The sequence below is a fragment of the Spodoptera frugiperda genome, chromosome 25, assembly GCF_023101765.2.
Source record: "Spodoptera frugiperda isolate SF20-4 chromosome 25, AGI-APGP_CSIRO_Sfru_2.0, whole genome shotgun sequence".
Lineage (NCBI taxonomy): Eukaryota > Metazoa > Arthropoda > Insecta > Lepidoptera > Noctuidae > Spodoptera > Spodoptera frugiperda.
This window is the reverse complement of record NC_064236.1, coordinates 20,710,692-20,730,310: the sequence shown is the minus strand read 5'-3', so window position 1 is coordinate 20,730,310 and position 19,619 is coordinate 20,710,692. Positions and strand designations below refer to the sequence as shown.

At 36.3% G+C, this 19,619-nt stretch overlaps 1 long non-coding RNA gene across 1 annotated transcript; it reads left to right on the top strand.

Moving 5' to 3' along the window:
• The first annotated feature begins 2,510 nt into the window (after window positions 1–2,510).
• LOC118268526 (uncharacterized) lies at window positions 2,511–6,391 on the top strand. Its single transcript, XR_004783036.2, has 3 exons — window positions 2,511–3,777; window positions 3,879–4,011; window positions 6,217–6,391. It is a non-coding gene; the product is annotated as an uncharacterized LOC118268526 (long non-coding RNA).
• Window positions 6,392–19,619: the final 13,228 nt, after the last annotated feature.

Sequence of the window (19,619 nt, the reverse complement as noted above, 5' to 3'; positions counted from 1 at the left end):
AATTCACTCATTAAAGTTTTGATAAAATCTTTTTAACGGTTCAAACGTTAATTTAAAATAAAATATCGATATGAAAGACAAAATGGCCGCTAGTTTGGCGGCCATTTTGTTTGATTGAGATATGTCTCGCATTCCAATTGAAATATGTCTGATTCTAATTAAAATGGTGGTATTTTGCATATACCTAATGCAGGTATGTAAATATTGTACATATTCTGCAAGTATTTCTTTGTTTTAGGATAACAATGTCCTTCAAGAAACTGCACATTTATGTACACCTGATTTTTCAAAAAACGAAATTGAAGAGCGACTGTACAATTGTAAAAAACAATTAATAGAAGGAAATTACCCAGCGGTGCCAACATTATACAATGATATGGTTGGATCATTCCAAAATAGCGGATTAGACTTAATTTGCGAAGTGCCGAGCTTCAATAGTGTAAAATCATCATTATATAGATTTAGAAATGCAGCAGCCGGAGTAAATCATCTAAATTCCAAAAAAGCAAATGATGTACAAGTCCCTCCAGAGTTTGAAGATTTTGTTTTGGCCGACTATTCAGACGGTGACAACCGCATCATAGCGTTTTGCACCAAAGAGGCAAGAAAGGCTATGAGTGAAGTGAATTCTTTTTATAGTGATGGAACTTTTAAAAGTTGTCCCTCGCCTTTTACTCAACTGTATACTATTCACGGAGATTTGGGTAGTACTGTGAATAACACAAACATAATACCGCTTGTATACGCACTTATGAACGATCGGAAGACGAAATCTTATAAAATTTTATTTTCTTTAATAAAATCTCAAATACCTGAGTGGAATCCAAAGAAGTATAAAACGGATTATGAAAAAGCGGCAATGAATGCTATAACTGCAATGTTTCCATCTGCGAGTATCTCAGGTTGTTATTATCATTTTAAAAAATCAATTTGGGATAAGGGTCGTAAGCTCGGAATTACTAAATCCAATGATATAAATAAGATAAGAGAAGTGGCTTTAAGCGCCGTGTTGCCACTATTGCCACCCAATGAAATCTTAAATGGCTGGATGTATATTACACGCAAGAATAAACAAGACGATGATATTAGAAAATTTAGAGCGTATATGGAAAAACAGTGGCTGACAGACGAGTACATCAAAGTTTGGTGTGTTTACGGTGAGCAGCATCGAACAACGAATTTTTCAGAATCATGGCATCATAAATTAAATCAGGATATAGGAAAAAAAAATCCTAACATCATACATTTTTTAAAAACCTTAGTCAAAGATGCGGCCTATTACAGTGTATGTAATAATATGATTACAAACAAAATGAAACCATTAAAAAAAGGAAGAAAAAATATGTGCTCAATGATGAGTTCATTCAAGAAACCCAAATGGAGCTCTTGCATGGAATTATTACAGTGGGTCATTGTTTAGAAACTTTAAGGCGGTACTGATTACCGGTACCTGAAATTTAAGAAATTTCAAAACATCCGTTATTCTGAATAATCTTATACATATAATAAAATCGTAGAAAAGTGCTGTCTGTACATTGAAAATAAAAATAAAAAAATAGCAGGGGTTATTGTTATGTCGATGTCGAACCCAAAAATGTAATTAACTTTTTTTTGTCTGTTTGTCTGTTTGTCTGTGTGTCTATGCGCGCTAATCTCAGAAACGGCTGATCCGAGTTGGATGCGGTTTTCACGAATATATTGTGGTATGCTTCAATTTACATTTAGTGTTTGTTTCATGTCAATCGGTTCATAAATAAAAAAGTTATGTCAAATTAAAGAATCACGTCGAACACTATTCTATGCTTATACCATTAATCTCCGCAACTATTTGAAATTTGGTACAGATATAGTTTAGAATTAGACTTACAATAGTACTAAGAGTATAAATAAATAATCCAAGTTGTCTTTATCCTCGATAGATGGCGTTGGGATCGAAATAGATCGCGCTATGGTTTCGTTACATTCATTTGGTTGGGTATCGGCCGAGCGCTTCGGTACTATCGTAGAAGAAGTTTTTTTTTTTTTTTAAACGTTGCCCCGCATTAGGATTTTCTCCTGTGTCGTGGGTGCGTTTACAAACATACAAGTTCACATACACATGACACCCAGACCCGAAACAACAATTTGTGGATCACACAAAGTGTTGCTCCATGCGGAACCGAGCCCGCTACCCGTTGCTCGGCAGCCAGTTGCCCAGCCACCGCACCAACCGTGCAGTCAGAGTGCGCAGCGTGCAGTGTATTATCAGTCGTATGATTATTTGTCTGTAGTGGTCCTGCTGTTTCGTATATTCTAAATAAATTGGTTTCGTTGTATTTGTCAATTAATAAGTTTATTTGTTGGGTTTTCCTGGTTTTCTGGTTAAATTATTTAACGTAGGTTTAGTTTGATATCGATTATTAGTAGTTACTGTAGTTAGTTTTTTTAATAAAATTGTAAGTCTAATTCATTAAATTAATTAGATAGATTAGATTTAAGTCGTTTCTTTTAAATTATTTAGTTTAAGCTTAGTTATTATAAGCATAGAGGATAGGTTGTAATATAATTTCTTTTTTAATTGTTATAAATTCGTAATTCGTAGCTTTCTTTAGTTTTAAGTTAGTTTTCATCTTAAGTTCGGAAAGATTATAATATTTCTTTAGTTTAAGTCCGTTTTTAAACTATTTTTTTCAATGCCCTAAGTGAGTATACATCTATTAAATTCAAACGCAGAGCTCATTATGTTGATTTTTGAAGAGTTCCCTGGAATATCTTCTACATCTCATTTTTGAAGAGATTCCGCGAGATCGGGAACTATGTGGTTAAAAGCAAAAATTTGCCGGAAGTCACTATTCCACGCGAACGAAGTCGCGGGCAAAAGCTATATGTTAATATGTGATAAAAAGACAGTAAATTATTGTCTCACAGATTGATTCTGTGATAGAAACCTAAAAAGACAGGTATAAGTTCTAGCTACTATTGTGATTTTTTATATTATTTATGTATGTGGTTTTAGGTATAGCGTATTGCATATTGCATACTAAATTATTCAAAATAATTTAGTATGCAAACATGCACTTGTCTTAGAGATTGATTCTGTGATAGAAACCTAAAAAGATAGGAATAATAACAATATTATAAACCTTAAGTTTAAAAAGTAAATTATTGTAAATATGTTGATCTGTAATAAAACAAAGAAATGTATATTATTGTAAATAAGGCATTGATTATTCTGTAAAAAAAATCGTTAGGTACTATCGTTAGGTACTATTGTTAGGTAATATTGTGTTAATCTATGATATCTACCTAAGTTGTTAACAGTAAATAATCAGACGATCTTTAATAATATTATTACTAGTAACTGTAACCTAAGTACCTTGTTTTGATCTCAATTACTTGACTCAGTGTGATTTGTGAAAATATATATGTCTTTTAAGATACTTGTAAATGTTTTATTTGTCTTATTTTCGATGTGAGTAAAAAACATGAAAATATGTTTTCCCTTGAACGGATACAACTTCGCTTTATATCTGAGCAAACTACGTCACTAGTGGGGACAAATCAATTTATTTTTCCCGTCTGCCACCACTGGGGACAACTGGGAATAAAAGTAATAGTCATTCCCATTTGTCACCACTGGAGCGTCCCCACTGGGGACAAATGGGAATATTTAAAAAAAAAATTCCCATTTGTCACCAGTGGTGACATGGACGGTGGGGACAAATGGGAATGATTCCATGGAATCAAGAGTGCGAACAAGTCCCAACAATTGTCAACGCTGCTTAAGGATATGGCAAAGTAAGTAAATCCAAGTTGTATTCACTAGTATGCAATGTACACAATGATGCAATCTTAACAATGAAGTACTTATACTGAATCGTTGTTTGTTTTTGTTATAGTCATGGTGACCCGGCGAGGCCTCTTGCTGCATCACTAGGTTGGGTACGGTCAGACTGACTGTGGACTGAACTGACAAACATATTGAATGCTGTTGGTGGTGGTGGCAGCAAGACTACAGACAAGTGATAAAAAGTAAGGATCTAATGAACATTTTTGGAAAGTCTGGTGTGAAAGTGTAGAGTGCGGTAAGCTAATTTCTAAAGGGTTTTGGATAAGTGGACACACCCTTGTGGTTATGAAAATTGGCTTGTAATCATTTTCTCTGTTATAACTAGACTGGGGACTTTTTATAATTATGATGATGATGATGATGATTAATCTCTGACACCCATAGTAAGAAAGAAACAAGATATGTTTATTGGTATATACCATAAAATATTTGCATTCTTTTAAGATTTGCTTGCTTTTAAGTAAATATTTAAAAGAAAACTAACAACTAAACATTAACCTTCTTACTACAAAAAGTCAAACAAGTACATATATAGTACAAGCTATACTTTGGTGAACAATAACATGCATCTAGACACACGGCAGTGTGTCCGCCAAGTTCGAGCAAAAAACCGACACACCGGCCGTGGGTTATATTACACGAACCATTTCGGGCCAAGTTCGACCCACCTATAACTCAAAATCTATTTTATCTACGCATATGAAATTTCTAGTATCTGTCGAGATCTACTTACTTATCTAAAATACAAAATTTCATAAATGTGCCTATTGTAGGTCTTGAGATATCGACGTCAGAAAATCGCTATTTTTACTATACACTCACTGACTGACTGACTCACTCACTCATCAAAAACCTAGACCACTTCCAATGGTCGTATTGACTTGAAATTTGGCATGGAGGTAGGTCTTTAGGTCAAGGTAAAGGAAAAAATCTGAAAATGGCCAAGTGTGAGTCGGTTTTAAAAATAATGAAGGTGTAAATTCATACCCCTAAGGAAGTAAAACAAAAAAATTATCTATATCTTCCAATGGTTGTACCGACCTAAAATTCGTTACGAAGGTTTGTATTTGGTCAAAGTAAAGTAAAAAAAGAAAATAAACCTTACAAAAATAAATGAAATCCTTGCCAAGTTATATCATTTTTAACTGAAGTCTGTGTATGGAACTTGGTACTTATTTAGATCTCACTTCTTTTATAGGCGAAGCATTCCAATATTATCGAACTTGGCAGCCTTTCACATTTATGTTTTGGGTGGGATATGTTATTTTCAAAAGTTCTTGCCAAATTGGCTTTTTAATCTCATTTACACTTATAACATATACACACATACTTATAACTATGAACAAGACTATAGAAAAGCTAGGATTTAATGTAAGTACTAGATATACACCTTCAAAGGTCTTGCTCAAAAATGAGCTACTTAATTGTCTCTAGCAGGTAGATGGCAAATAAATAAATCAAAATGTTTTCTACACTAATATTATAAAGAGGAAAACTTTGTTTGTTTGGTTGTAATGAATAGGCTCAAAAACTACTGGACCGATTTTAAAAATTCTTTCACCATTCGAAAGCTACATTATCCACGAGTAACATAGGCTATATTTTATTTTGGAAAAAAATAGGGTTCCGTAAGATATTTGAATTTTTCGGACACAAACTGAAAAAAATCAACCAAAGAAGTTACTTATTTTGCGTACGCTGCCTAAACTACAAAAGATAGAACAATAAAATGTTACAATTAATTGTAGATCTTATAAATATCTACAAAAAAGTCCGCGACACACTATACCTATCTATGTCGAGTGAGGCACAACAACCACATTTTTATTTAAAAATCTTGAATTTTTTTGGACTACATTTAAATGCGTTTATTTTACTCATGCTATTAATCTTTATCAAAATAAATTATTCCATCAATAAGTACAGTTTATGTTGATAATATTTGGTCTTTAAATGATTAAAATTGGACGTTTGGTTTTGAAGTTGTGGTGAAATTAAAATATGCTGCACGGCCCGTTGCGATGTGGACGTCGCCAAGGCCAGGGGTGCGCGTGCGGGAGAGGGGTGTTTAGATCTATGAGTAATAGCGAATAAAAGGGGTAGAAGACGTTTTAATTTTGACCACCAAGCACTAACACAACCACGCGGACGAAGTCGCGGGCAAAAGCTAGTATAAAATATTCTTATTAACATTGGTCAACCAAGTAACTTGACTTACATGAAAGACACCTTTTAATTTTTTGATAAATTAGTTTTTAACTTGGTTAATCTGATTATGAATTATTATTTATAAATATTACCTATTATACATATAAATGATGAATTAGTATTTATAAATATTCTTATACATAAATATTTAATATAAATAATATTTCTCCATCCACCAGGCGTCGTCCGCGGTTGAGATCGCCAGCGACACCGCAGTCTGCTGTTTCTCCCGACCGCCCTCGTTTGAGCGCCCGCCGCCGTTGATGCACCGACCCCCTTCGAGACAGCGGCAAGCGAGTAGCTAAAAAGCTAAGAGCACACAGCACCTGAAAATTATAATAATACAGATTTAGATTATGTGGTTTTATTTTTACTTACCTCTACAGCAGTTAATAAAGTATTGTGTCGTACCACAATATTTTTGTTATATAGTACCTATAATATATAAAACTAACCAGACGAATAATGCTTCAACTCAAGTTATTAGGATCAACAACCAACAACATAAGTATCTGGTTGCCTGCAATATACCTATAATTATATTGTTTAATTAATGTAATATTTCTTACCTTTAGTTCCAGGGGAATCTCAAAAGAATATTTTAATCGTGCATGAGCTTCTAGGTCCTTGCATAATTTCCTAAATTCTCTTTTATTAAGTCTGAAATGTTAGATGAACAACAATTCAGGCATTTCTCCAATTGTTTCCAATAGCCGTCGCTGATTTAATCGGTTTTGACGCCTCTCCCAGGCGTTCACATTGTGCACAGCCCACAATAAACGAAGAGAATGCATTTTATAATTTATTTAACCTGCAGTAATGCCTCTAACATAAAATAAATACTCAAGAGTATGTCATCAACCAAGGTCAAAAATCAGCTGTAGAATGAAATCCGGCCAAATTGTGTCGATATTAGTCGATAACTACAACGTTTTAGCGTTCGTTTCGTTATCCTTAATGGCGATCACGAACGAGGCGAAGACGAACACTGAAAGTGCTGCTTGTCTACGCATTTGTATGGAATAAACACGATAACGATTCGTTATTTTATGGTTTCGTTATGAAATGTAACATTGTCTACCAAATTGCGATAACGATGACGATTGACCACGTGACTTAACGCACCTCCATACATTTTAGTCTTTTCTAACTTCGTTATCGTTTTTAAATTGTTACTTTGTCTAAGGCCCCTGCTCAATTTGGGCGTACCGGTGCAGGCTGCCTTCGGTGTTCGGTTCGGTTGTCTTCGGTGAGGCCAGACCCAGGCAAAGCAGGCCACCCAGACGCTGGCAGTGACGTCATTGATCTACCGATCAGGAAGTGCCCTTGGGTGAGAGGAGACAGATGGAGTCCACCGGAATTAGGAGAATAATATAACAGGTGAAAATTTGAATTTAATGCCTTCCTCTGTAAAAGGCTTTGACACAGAAGTCCAGTTGGATTCTACAAAATTACCTATTTGACGGTGAGCTCCGACAAAGTTGGAGCCATTGTTGCACCAAATTTGTCGAAGTTTACCTTTTCTACTTATAAATCTACGTAATGCTAGAATAAACGCCTCTGTGCTGAGGTCGCCGACTAATTCTAAATGAACAGCCTTAACTTTAAAACATACGAATATACATAAATAACATTTAATTAACCTAGATCCACGTCCCTTTCGATCATTTATCAGGAATGGTCCGGCAAAATCTGTGCCTGTGATTTCGAAGGGATAGCCTGGAGTTAACCTACCAGATGGCAAATTTCCCATTAGTTGTTTAGCCACAACTCCATTCATACGAGTACAAACAGTACATTTTCTAAATGTCTGCCTCGCTAAAGCTCTGTCTCTTATGGGCCAGTAAGTTTCTCGTATTAGAGAAAGAAGTAGTTGAGGACTTGCATGCAAATGTTTTACATGAAAATAATGAAAATTTAGTCTTGACAAGTGGTGCTTAGACTCTAAAATTATTAATATAAATAAACATTGAGTTTTCCAGACGGCCACCAACCCTTATTAGTCCCTTATCATCAACAAATGGAGTCAAACTTAATAGGGGAGCTGGTTTACATTGTGTTTCGAAGTTGGGAAGCTTTCTCTTTGAGCAAGGTATACTAACTTACTTTCAGCCATTGCTAATTCTTCTACAGTTAAATTGCCTTTAATTTGATTGCTAATCTTTATATATATAATTCTTCTGTAAGTGTGTATGTCACTGAACTTCTCTTAAATGACTGGACCGATTTTGATGAAATTTTTTGTGTGTGTTCAAGGGGATCTGAGAATGGTTTAGATACAAAATTTGTTGTGTTGTAAATGTTTTTTTAATTAATTTTGAATTTATAAGTAGTTGTTGATTTTGGAATGTTTTACATTGGATCCGACAAATTTTCAAATTAAAGACGTGTAGACAGGACAACGTCTGTCGGGTCCGCTAGTGTTTTTAGTATTATTATAAAAACGGAATATGTAAGCTACAATGCGACGCAATTTCAGAAAACTGGAATATTTAGTAATATCAATTACTAAATTGTGTGATTGTGATGTGTCAACACATGAACTGTTAACAAGTACTTCAGGCATTGTTGGTTGAGCTACATAAGTACTTTGCAATGACCAATGTTCCACCCCCTTTTGTATGAAGGTAGGTCCCTGCCACCACAATGTTAAAAATTGTAATTCATTGGGATTTACACCTCGAGATGTTAGATCAGCAGGGTTTTGTGATGTGGGGACATACAGCCACTTATAATTAATAGATAGTTCCTGAATTGATGCTACTCTGTGTGCAACAAACGTCTCTAACTTTAATGAAGCGGTACACAACCAACTTACTACAATTTTAGAATCTGTCCAAAATGTTTTACAAGCTATTCACAACAAATGATTTTGCAACTTTGTTACATAGTATTGCGACTAACAGAGAACCGCTTAACTCTAGTCTGGGTTTAGTTGTAGTCTTCAGTGGTGTTGCCTTGGCTCTAGCGCATAATAGTAGAACAGTACAATTACCTAAAGCATCAGTAGACTTCAAGTATACACAGCCACCATAAGCCTTTAAACTAGCATCAGAAAAAGAATAAAATTCTATTCTTACAGAATTATTACAACGAGCATGCCGCGGAATCTTAATATGTAGTTTGCAAGTGATGAACATTATCAATGAATTTGTTCCATAATGTTTGTACTTCTACAGGTATTTCATCATCCCAGCCTAATTTCAGAGACCATAGTGATTGTAAAATAATTTAGCATGAAATAATACAACAGCTAATTAAACCAAATGGATCAAAAAAACTAGAAATAATAGATAGAATGGAACGCTTAGTGAATGGCATTCCACTGTTGCAATCCTGCAATTTAGAAGAAACTATAAGTATGTTATCAGTATTAGGATTCCATTCTATTCCTAATGCATGACTTGGTGAAGAAATTATTTTTAAATTATCTTGATTACAGTTAACTTTAACTGAAATAAAATTGAGAAATAGAGTGGAATTACTTTTGATTTTTCTGAGAGACATACAAGCTGAGTCAAGTTTGTCTACTATTTTCTAATAAATTTGAATGAGCTTTGCCTCATCATTGCATCCTGAGATTAGGTCATCAACATACCAATCATGTGATATTATTTCTTTAATTTCTGGATCATCATATTCTTGACTCAACTCGACTAAACATCTTGTACTGAGGTAGGGTGGGTGCAGATGAGGTACCGTATTAGGCCAGTGCAAATAAGTTTTGAACAAAAAAAAATATAGTAGAATGAAACCTATTGGAAATGGAAGAGAATATGCTAAAAATAGAAAAAAATTAAATACCGCTCCATCCGAATTCGGGAAGTGACGACAGAATCTGACGACGGTGGATTTTTACATGAAATCCCTTGTTTATGCGGACGGAATTGGCCGTGTATCGAAATTCTTCTCCGAAACATATTTGAAGATAGTGACGAAAAAGACGCACATTCAGTCCAAAGGTGACCGTCATAAAGAGAATGAAGCATATTCGGGCATGTATTCGTCGTAGGGGAGGTCACTTTGAACAAAATTTGCAAATGCAAATTGAGATGTTTTTGTAATTTTCCTTTTCTTTTTTCATTCTACTGTGGTGACCTACACTTGTTATACTCTTTGGAGTGGCGACTCCTGTCAAGTGACTTAATAAATTTCAAGGGTCGCACGTAGACCATCGGCGAGTCGCGTTTGCTTTAGGCTTCTGTTTACTCTGATTTAATGAACTAACTTTGATCCGATATAATTTCGCCGCGCTTCTATATACGAGTAAGTAATGCCGTGCTATCCAACTATCGCTTCTATTATATCTGTTCTCGACTAATCTTTCACTCCTTCTACAAACTATACTGGTGTTGCGTTGAACTCTTGTGACAACTTCTGTGTATAAAAATAAATTATATATATTTCTATTGTGAGAGACTTTTAATATTTATCATACACTACATATTATCAATGAATTTATTGTTTTTTTGAATTTTATAAATAATTTGACGTTTCTGGGTAGCTAATAAACCAAGGAAGTTTTTCAGGGTTGACAATCTTAATACTGGGAAACGGGTAACCGTTCTCATATAAAGCTGATAGCACATTTGTCAGCAACGTACGCGCCGCACGCGCCGAACGCGCCGCATTTCTTGATAGCCTCGCACATTCGCGTGCGCGCCGTACGCGCCGTACTCGTATCTTGAGAGTATTGCCAACAATTTTTGTCGTATTGTTGTACAAACGATATTAACGCCACTTCGTCCATTTCGTGCGTATACGTTCGGTACGTGCAAGTCGTTCAGTTCTACGTGCCCGAATGAGGCAAAACTAACTATCAGCACGCGCCGCACGCGCCGTATGCACCGCGTTATATGACGTCATCAGAATGCTTCCTTCGAAATTCTGATGCCTACCGCACTTTACAAAATGCGGCGCGTACGGTGCGGGTAAATGTGCGATTAGTTTAAGTATGCAAAATAAGATTGAACACCAGAAGCACTCACTACCGGCTTGCACATGAATCTGACATCTTCATTTGGTTACATTTTATAGAGGTATTATTACAAAACTCTCTAAGAGATGGCAGTGTTTCAAGATTTGTGACTACGTAGTTCTACTAAGTACGCAAGATGGCGTGCAAACAGTCATGCATTTGACTGTTTGGTATGACCAGCCTTCGCTCAAATTTATATGAGTAATATAATCTCGATAAAGTTACGTATTCTAAACAATTCTATGTAATAACATATTATTTAGAATTCCATTAAAATATAAAGTATTAGTGACTGAATTTATTTTTGTATGCAACAGCAACACTACAACAAATGTCAAACAAAACAAACTTGGCCGCTGGCCCGTCACACTTAGTACAGCGCATAGATACAAAAATCGTACCGTCTACTCCATCTAAATCCCTTATCCCTGAACTAAATGCTGTCAAAATGAATATTTTCAGTGGAGTTTAAAATTATTTTAACATTTAATCTTAAAATAATATTTTTTGAGAATAGTAAAATAATGTAGGTATGGGAACTTTTAGAGTATCTAATTTATATTTAGAACGTGAAAAAGTGTTTACCTAGCAACCGGTTTTTGTGTCAGATGTTAGACGATTTTATATAAGACGTTTTGCTGAGACTAATAAAGATTTCTGAAAATTATCACGCGTTCTCCTCTGCAGCCCATTTTCCCACAATTTTGGGGGCTCGTCCGGGATGTGCTGGGTTGGGACGGTGATAAAACGACGATAAGACGACGTTCCAGCAACTACAAGACTTAAGCAAAATTTAAACGACGTAAGACGTATCTACGACGACGAGAGCTACGAGGTTCGCCTCACGATGACTACGAACGACGTATCAGCAATGGTGCCGATGGCATCATTCCTAGATGGAAGTATTGTGCCATTCGACGGTAAAGACAAAACGTATTCTTCTACGAAGTGGGCACAAGATATAGAAGATAACGCAGAGGTATTTGGCTGGAGCGCCCAGCAAAAATTAATAATAGCACAGAAATCCTTGTGCGGTACGGCGGCGCTTTGGTTAAGGTCGGAAAAAGTGTTCAAGACCTATGAAGAATTGAAAACAGCTTTACAAAAAGAATTTCCAGAGGCCTGTAACACCAAGGAAATGCACGAGTTAATGGCATCCAGAAAGAAAACAAAGGATGAAAGTTTTTTACAATATATGTTGTCAATGAAGGAGTTAGGTAAAAGGGCGAAATTCCCGGACTATGTCGCGATTCGATATATCGTTTGGGCTCGGATTATTCGATTGGTGTCATTTTCATAGTTTTCGTCGTTAGCGTTCGAAATCAAAAATCAAATGGTGCCAACGGAAAACTAACTTTTTACATGCTTTTATTTAGCTTCATATGTGAAGAATGTATGTATGTGTGCTTGTTTGTTTGTATGTTTCTATGTAACCAACCTCTTCCAACTCGATATTTACCCATTTTAAACGGACCGATTTCGGTCAAACTTTGTAGACTTATCAAGGACTGGTGGCAAATTAATACCTCGTAGAAATTAATCGAGGATCTAGATTCCCTGACGTGGACACTTAACAGCCCAGATGAACCTGAAGAGATATGAATATACTATCTTAAGAAAAGATGTTCAGCGTGATGAGCACTTTTTAGCGACATGCGAAAATCAAGGATCTAGAATCCCTGACATGGACTCCTAACAACCCAGCCGAACCTCAAGAGATTTGAATATACTTTCTTAAGAAAAGATATTCAGCGTGATGAGCACTTTTTCGCCATATCTTTTATACTATTTATTATCATAACAATACTAAATTTTCCGCCCACTGTTAGTATTAATATTAAAATTATTGTTAGTATTAATATTACGGACCCGAAAACCATAAAAAACTGTCAAAAAAACTTTTTTGGCGCTATCTAGGAATTTAATTTTCACTCCGTATTCGATATTAGCGACCCCAAAAATCACAACAATGACACTCATGTCGAAAAATTTATATATTTATGTCGGCGCCATCTTGAACTTGATTTTCACTTTATATTCGCTATAAAGGACCCAATCACCATGAAAATGACACTCATGATGGAAAGTTGGCAAATCTTGTCGGCGCCATCTTGGATTTTAATTTTGACTCCATATTCGCTATAAGCGACCCCAAAAACCATGAAAATGACACCCATGATGGAAAGTTGGCAAATCTTGTCGGCGCCATCTTGGATTTTAATTTTGACTTCATATTCGCTATAAGCGACCCCGAAAACCATGAAAATGACACCCATGATGGAATGTTGGCAAATCTTGTCGGCGCCATCTTGGATTTTAATTTTGACTTCATATTCGCTATAAGCGACCCCGAAAACCATGAAAATGACACCCATGATGGAAAGTTGGCAATTCTTGTCGGCGCCATCTTGGATTTTGATTTTGACTCCATATTCGCTATAAGCGTCCCCGAAAACCTTGATAACGACACCCATGATGTAAAGTTGGCAAATCTTGCCGGCGCCATCTTGAATTTTGATTTAACCTCATTTTCAAAATAATATAACGAAACATTCTATATTCAGTAAAATAAAAAATATCTTACCTTGTCAAGTTACAAGGTAAGATATTTTTTATTACAGCTCGTACAGAATGTGTAAAATATCAAGATTGGTTTGTGAAGTATAATATCAAATATTTTGTACTCGTACAGCGATCTTTTTCAAGGCGATTTTCTGTATACAGGCGACACAGCGTACACTCACGACAGCGCTCGAGCGCAGACTGAAATTTCATTAGACATTTTCTATCCAATAAATCTAAATAGTAAGAGAAAAAATTAAACGGGAACTTTTATTTTTTTCCGAGTCAGGGTCTCAGCACACATATGGGATCGGAAAGGGATCGTCACCGTATCGCCTCGAGCCGTTCAGAATGGTTTGTATTAAACTCCCTACTGCAACGCACACTAATCGGAATAATAACGTAATCGCCTCGCCTCGGAACAGGCTCCGAACTTGAATTCCCGCGCTTACGGCTCATCGTCCCCACGCTTACGTTTCTCCGTCCCCGCGCTTACGTCTCTCCGTACCGACTAACTATCGTGTTAGTCTAGTCGGTGTCGCCTAGCCGTAGCCGAGTTGACGTACAGGCGCTGCTGATACGCTTTTGTTACGTGCATAGGGTAAGGTTGACGCCTGGTTGACAGCGAGGCGAAAGGCGTTACGGTTACGATCCCTTTCCGATCCCATATGTGTGCTGAGACCTTCAATTTGTAATATTTTCGTATTTTTTTCCAATAGTATAATTTTTGATTATGTCTGCTTCCCCGGGATATTTTTTGAGATTCAGAATTATGCGTGTAGTAGCAGTAAAATGTTCCTAAACTCAACCCTTTTTTGTCAATTTTGTGTGAAGAGGTAAAGAAAAATCGTATTTGCAATAATAAAATATATATTTTTCACATTACAAATCAATATTTTTGGAGATAAAGAAGTGATCTATCTATTGTAATTGTTAGTTATGTTCAGTTAGGTTTCTTTTGGTCGTAATATGTACCGAAAAATAGCTTATTTACGTCAGATTTGAGAACGCGTCCTTAAGGATCCAGTGGTCAAGCAGGAGGCGAATAAGTGCATCGATACTTACCACCCAGTCCAGGTTAAAGAAGCTCCGCTGGAACTAAAGATTGTTTTGAAGGATGACGTGCCAGTGACTCATCGACCACGACGGTAATCCTATGTGGAGCAAGGTGTAGTGGAAAGGCAAATCGATGAATGGCTTAAAGATGGGATTATTCAGGTGAGTCATTCAGAATATTGTAGCCCTCTGGTGTTGGTGAAGAAGAAGGACGGCAGTACACGCGTGGGCGTAGATTATAGGAAGCTTAATAGTAAAATAGCTAAAAATGAATATCCTTTACCAATAATTGACGATTTGATTTATTTATTTATTTATTTAAATAGGTTAGCCAACAATTATTACACTAATTCATAACTATAACTAAAAAGATAATAAACATGTGCGAGTATAAAATCACTTAAAGGCTAACACAGCATGCATAATAGTAACAGTTAACAATAACTTATTGATATAATATTATGAAATGATAATTTGTGACAAAAAAACGGTGTAGAAAACAAACTGACAGAAAAATATGTTACAAAAATTACTAATATCAAAAAAACACTAATACTAAAAAAATAAAATGATCTATTACAGAGCATATTAGTAAAAATAGCTTTACGGAATTGACCAACACTGTCACTGTGCACATCAGTCACATCACTATAGCCGTTCATAGTTCTGCACAGTCTGGGTATTACATGGTTTGCACCCAACACTGTCCTTCTCAGTGGTGGGCACAGTGGCGTTATTGGTTGGCGGGGATATCTCGAGGGAGCGCGAAACCTTAGGACACTGAGCAAATCGGGGCAATCTATTTGGTTCCTAATCAGTTTAAACAAAAATAACGCATCATATGCTTCTCTACGAGATGATAGTGAATGTATTGAAGTATTGAAGTCGGCTAGTGTAGGATTTAAGAAGCTTAGCTTTACCCGTTGAGTAGGCGAGGTGCCACAAGAACCTTTTTTGTACCCGCTCAATACGAAGTATGTGGTCCGCGTAGTGAGGTCTCCACACAACACTACAGTAGTCTAGGGTACTTCGTACAAGACTGTTATACAATAGGATCTTCGTGCCACTCTTAAATTCTCTGGAGTTTCTTATGACAAAACCTAGCATTCTACTGGCTCTTTTGATTATGTTCTCTATGTGGGGCAGGAGGGTTAGTTTGATATCGAAGGTGACTCCTAAGTCCTTAATGGTTGTTACTTCTTGGATCTTGTTATTTTCTATGAAGTAATCTGAACTGAGACACTTAGCTTTCCTGGTGAATTTTATATGGTAGCATTTTTCAGTGTTAAGCTGCATTTTATTGTTATTGCACCATTCTATGACCCGGTTCATGTCTTCTTGCAATAGTTCGCTATCTTTTGGGAACTCTATTCTTCTAGCGAACTTCAGGTCATCAGCATATAGAAAGCACTCGGAAAAGTGGAAACATTCCGGCAGATCGTTTATAAAAATGTTAAATAAGACAGGAGCGAGGTGAGAACCTTGGGGGGCGCCCGAATTTATACCTCGATTAGTTGAACGAAAACCATTAATTACAACGAAAAATTCTCTTCCTGTTAGATATGATTTCAACCATTCTAAAAGGGGACACGTGATACCGTATGCTGCTAGTTTATATAGCAGGATTTTGTGTGAAATCTTGTCAAAGGCCTTGCTAAAGTCTGTGTAAATGACGTCATATTGCATATTTACATCCAGTGTTTGCACTATTGACTCCATGAACGATGTCAAATTCGTCGAGGTAGATCTACGTGCCACAAAGCCATGTTGTCGATTGCTAAGATATAACCCTGTGTGTTGTTGTATATAAGGGCAAATCAGAGACTCAAAGACTTTAGCAAAAGAAGAAAGAATGGAAATTGGCCTATAATTAGCTATAAGTTCATTATTTTTTTACTTATGTATTGGCACAATTTTTGCCTTCTTCCATTCGCGCGGGAATTGGCCTGATTCTAATGACTTATTATAAATATAGTACAGTGGAGTTGTAAGAGCTGATGCACAAGCAGATACGAAAATGGGGAGTGACACTGGGTATATCAAAATAATAAAAAAACAAAATGGCGGATTTTTGGCGCCAAATTCGAATATTTCTCATTCTCTAGCCTAAACAACTTGATGGATTTTAACTTGAGAGGTGTCGTTAGATTCCAAAATGGCGGATGTTTGGCGTCAAATTCGAATATTTCTCACTCTCTAGCCTGGATGGATTTCCGCTTGATAGGGGTCGTTTGATTCGTATTGAATGTGAGAGTGACACTAAATATATCAAAATACAAAAATAATAAAACCAAAAGAAATAAAATAAAAAAAGGTAATTTAAAAACTAAAAAACCCGACTCCGTTTCTTTATATAATATGAACATGAAAAAAGTCTAAAACAAGAAAAAGCCAGCCGTATGTACCCATATTTAGAATGGGTCCCGACTGCTTCAATTTTACGATGACTTTCTTGTTTTAGGGTTTTTTCATTTTAATATTATAAAGAAACGCAGTCGGGTTTTTAGTTTTTTAAATTACCTTTTTTTACACAAACCATCGTGATCAATAGTTGGAATTGTTAAACATTGACCATTAATATGTAATGAATGCAGTAGAGAGGAGTCTAAATTGATGATCATATTTTCATCATCAGTCGCCACTGATGAGAAATGATCGGCGAAGAGGTCGCAGATGGTTGAGGATCGGATGTCGTTACGTGCCCGTTAGACATAGTTAAGGGATAGGCGCTGGAACCACCGCGTCTGTCTTTTATGTATTTCCATAGATAGGTTATCTCAGGCTAAAGTATTCAGTGTGCTTGATTTGAAGAACTGTTTCTTTCATTTGAGGGTCAGCAAGTCAGTTCCGTATACTTCATTTGTGACGCATCACGGACAGTTTGAATTTTTGAGAGCACCCTTTAGTCTTTCAGTCAGTCCGAAATATTTCATGAGATTTGTTAACATGGTATTTAGGGAGCTTATAGCTCAAAAGTTTATGATGATTTTTATTGATGATATTATCATACCAGCCGCGGATGAAAGACAAGGTTTGCAACGTCTGAAACAAGTACTGGAGCTCTCTCCACAGTATGGTCTGCAAATCAACTGGAAGAAAGCTAAAATACTACAGACGGAAATTGAGTACTTGGGTCATGTAATCAAAGATGGTGAGGTACGACGACTACAGAAAAGACAGATGCAGTGATGAAGTTTCCAGAACCGAAAACTGGTAAGCAGCTTAAAAATTTTCTTGGATTAACTTCATATTTAAAAAAGTACACAGAAGGTTATGCTTCCATAGCAAAACACAAATTCTACATCCTTTTTACATTTGTGTTTAACGAGGAGCAACGACAGGCTTTCAAAGACTTGAAATATAACTTGATATCCAGATCCGGTTTTGAAGACATTCGACCCTAACCTTAAGACGGAGTTACATACTGATGCTTCTCAGGTTGCAATATCTGCTATTCTCATGCAACATCATCCGACTGGTTTGCATCCAGTTCAGTTTATGAGTCACAGGACTAACGAAGCTCAAAGCAGGTATTCCAGTTATGAACTGGAGGCATTAGCAATTGTGGAAGGTATAAAGAAGTTTCGTCATTACTTGTACGGAATAAGATTCAAGTTAGTAGCAGATTGTAAAGCTTTTCAGCAGACTCTGATGAAGAAGAATCTAACAGAAAAAGTGGCAAGATAGGTGATGATGTTGAATGAATATGACTTTGAAGTTGACCATAGAGCTGGAGAAAAGATGTCCCATGTTGATGCTCTAAGCCGGAACCCTTACGTAGCTACAGTAACCATGCTGCGAGAGCAAATAAAGCAGGCACAGAATCAAGACGATGGTATTAAAGCGATCAAAGAGATACTAACAGAGAAAGCTTACAAGGACTACACGTTAGATGGAGACATACTCTACAAGGGACCACGAAAGCTGTTGGTTATACCTAGATGTTTCGAAAAGGAAATAATCATGAGAATCCATTCTAATGGTTATTTTTCTAAGAAGAAAATGAAGGAGCTGATACAGCAAGATTATTTCATCAAAGATTTGGACAGAAAGTTAGAATTTATTGCAGCGTGTATTCCTAGTCTCCTGGCAACGAAGAAGGAAGGAAAACAAGAAGGATTTTTATACCCTATTGAAAAAGAAAGCATTCCATTGGACACGATGCATTTAGATCACGTTGGACCAATGACAAGTACCAAAAAGCAATACAATTACATCCTGACTATGATTGATTCGTTTACGAAATTTGTATGGCTATTCCCTACCAAGACGACACCTTAGTGCTGAAACGCTGAATAAGTTAAGAACCCACCAACAAACTTTTGGGAATCCGAGCAGATTGATAACGGATCGTTGAACAGCATTTACAAGCCATGAATTTGAAGAATATTGCAAAGAAGAGAATGTTCAACATATGGTGATCATGACAGGAGTACCAAGAGGGAATGGACAAGTCGAAAGAATCCATAAAATTATAATACCCATGCTTACAAAGCTGTGTATTGAAAGCCCTGGTTCATGGTTTAAACACGTAAGTTGCAAAGAGCAATAAATAGTAACTTTCAGAGAAGCATAGGTATTACACCTTTTAACCTGTTGATTGGTACTAAGATGAGAAATAAGGAGGATGTTGAAATGTTGAGATTACTCCAAGAGGAAGCGGCTAAGCAGTACGATAGTGAAAGGGAAGTGCTACGTCAGAAAGACAAAGAACAAATATACAGTAACAGTTCAAGAGGAAAATAAGAAGTACTACAATAAGAGGAGAAAAGATAGTCAGTAGTACGAGATAGGAGACCTAGTGGCGATAAAGAGAACACAATTTGGAACAGGATTAAAGATAAAACCATAGTTTTTAGGCCCTTACAAGATAACAAAGGTTTGCTCAAAGGATCGTTATGAGGTGGAGAAGGTAGATAGGTCAGCTGAGGGTCCAAATTGTACGTCGCTCTCTGCAGATAACATGAAAAGATGGCCAGTTGGAGA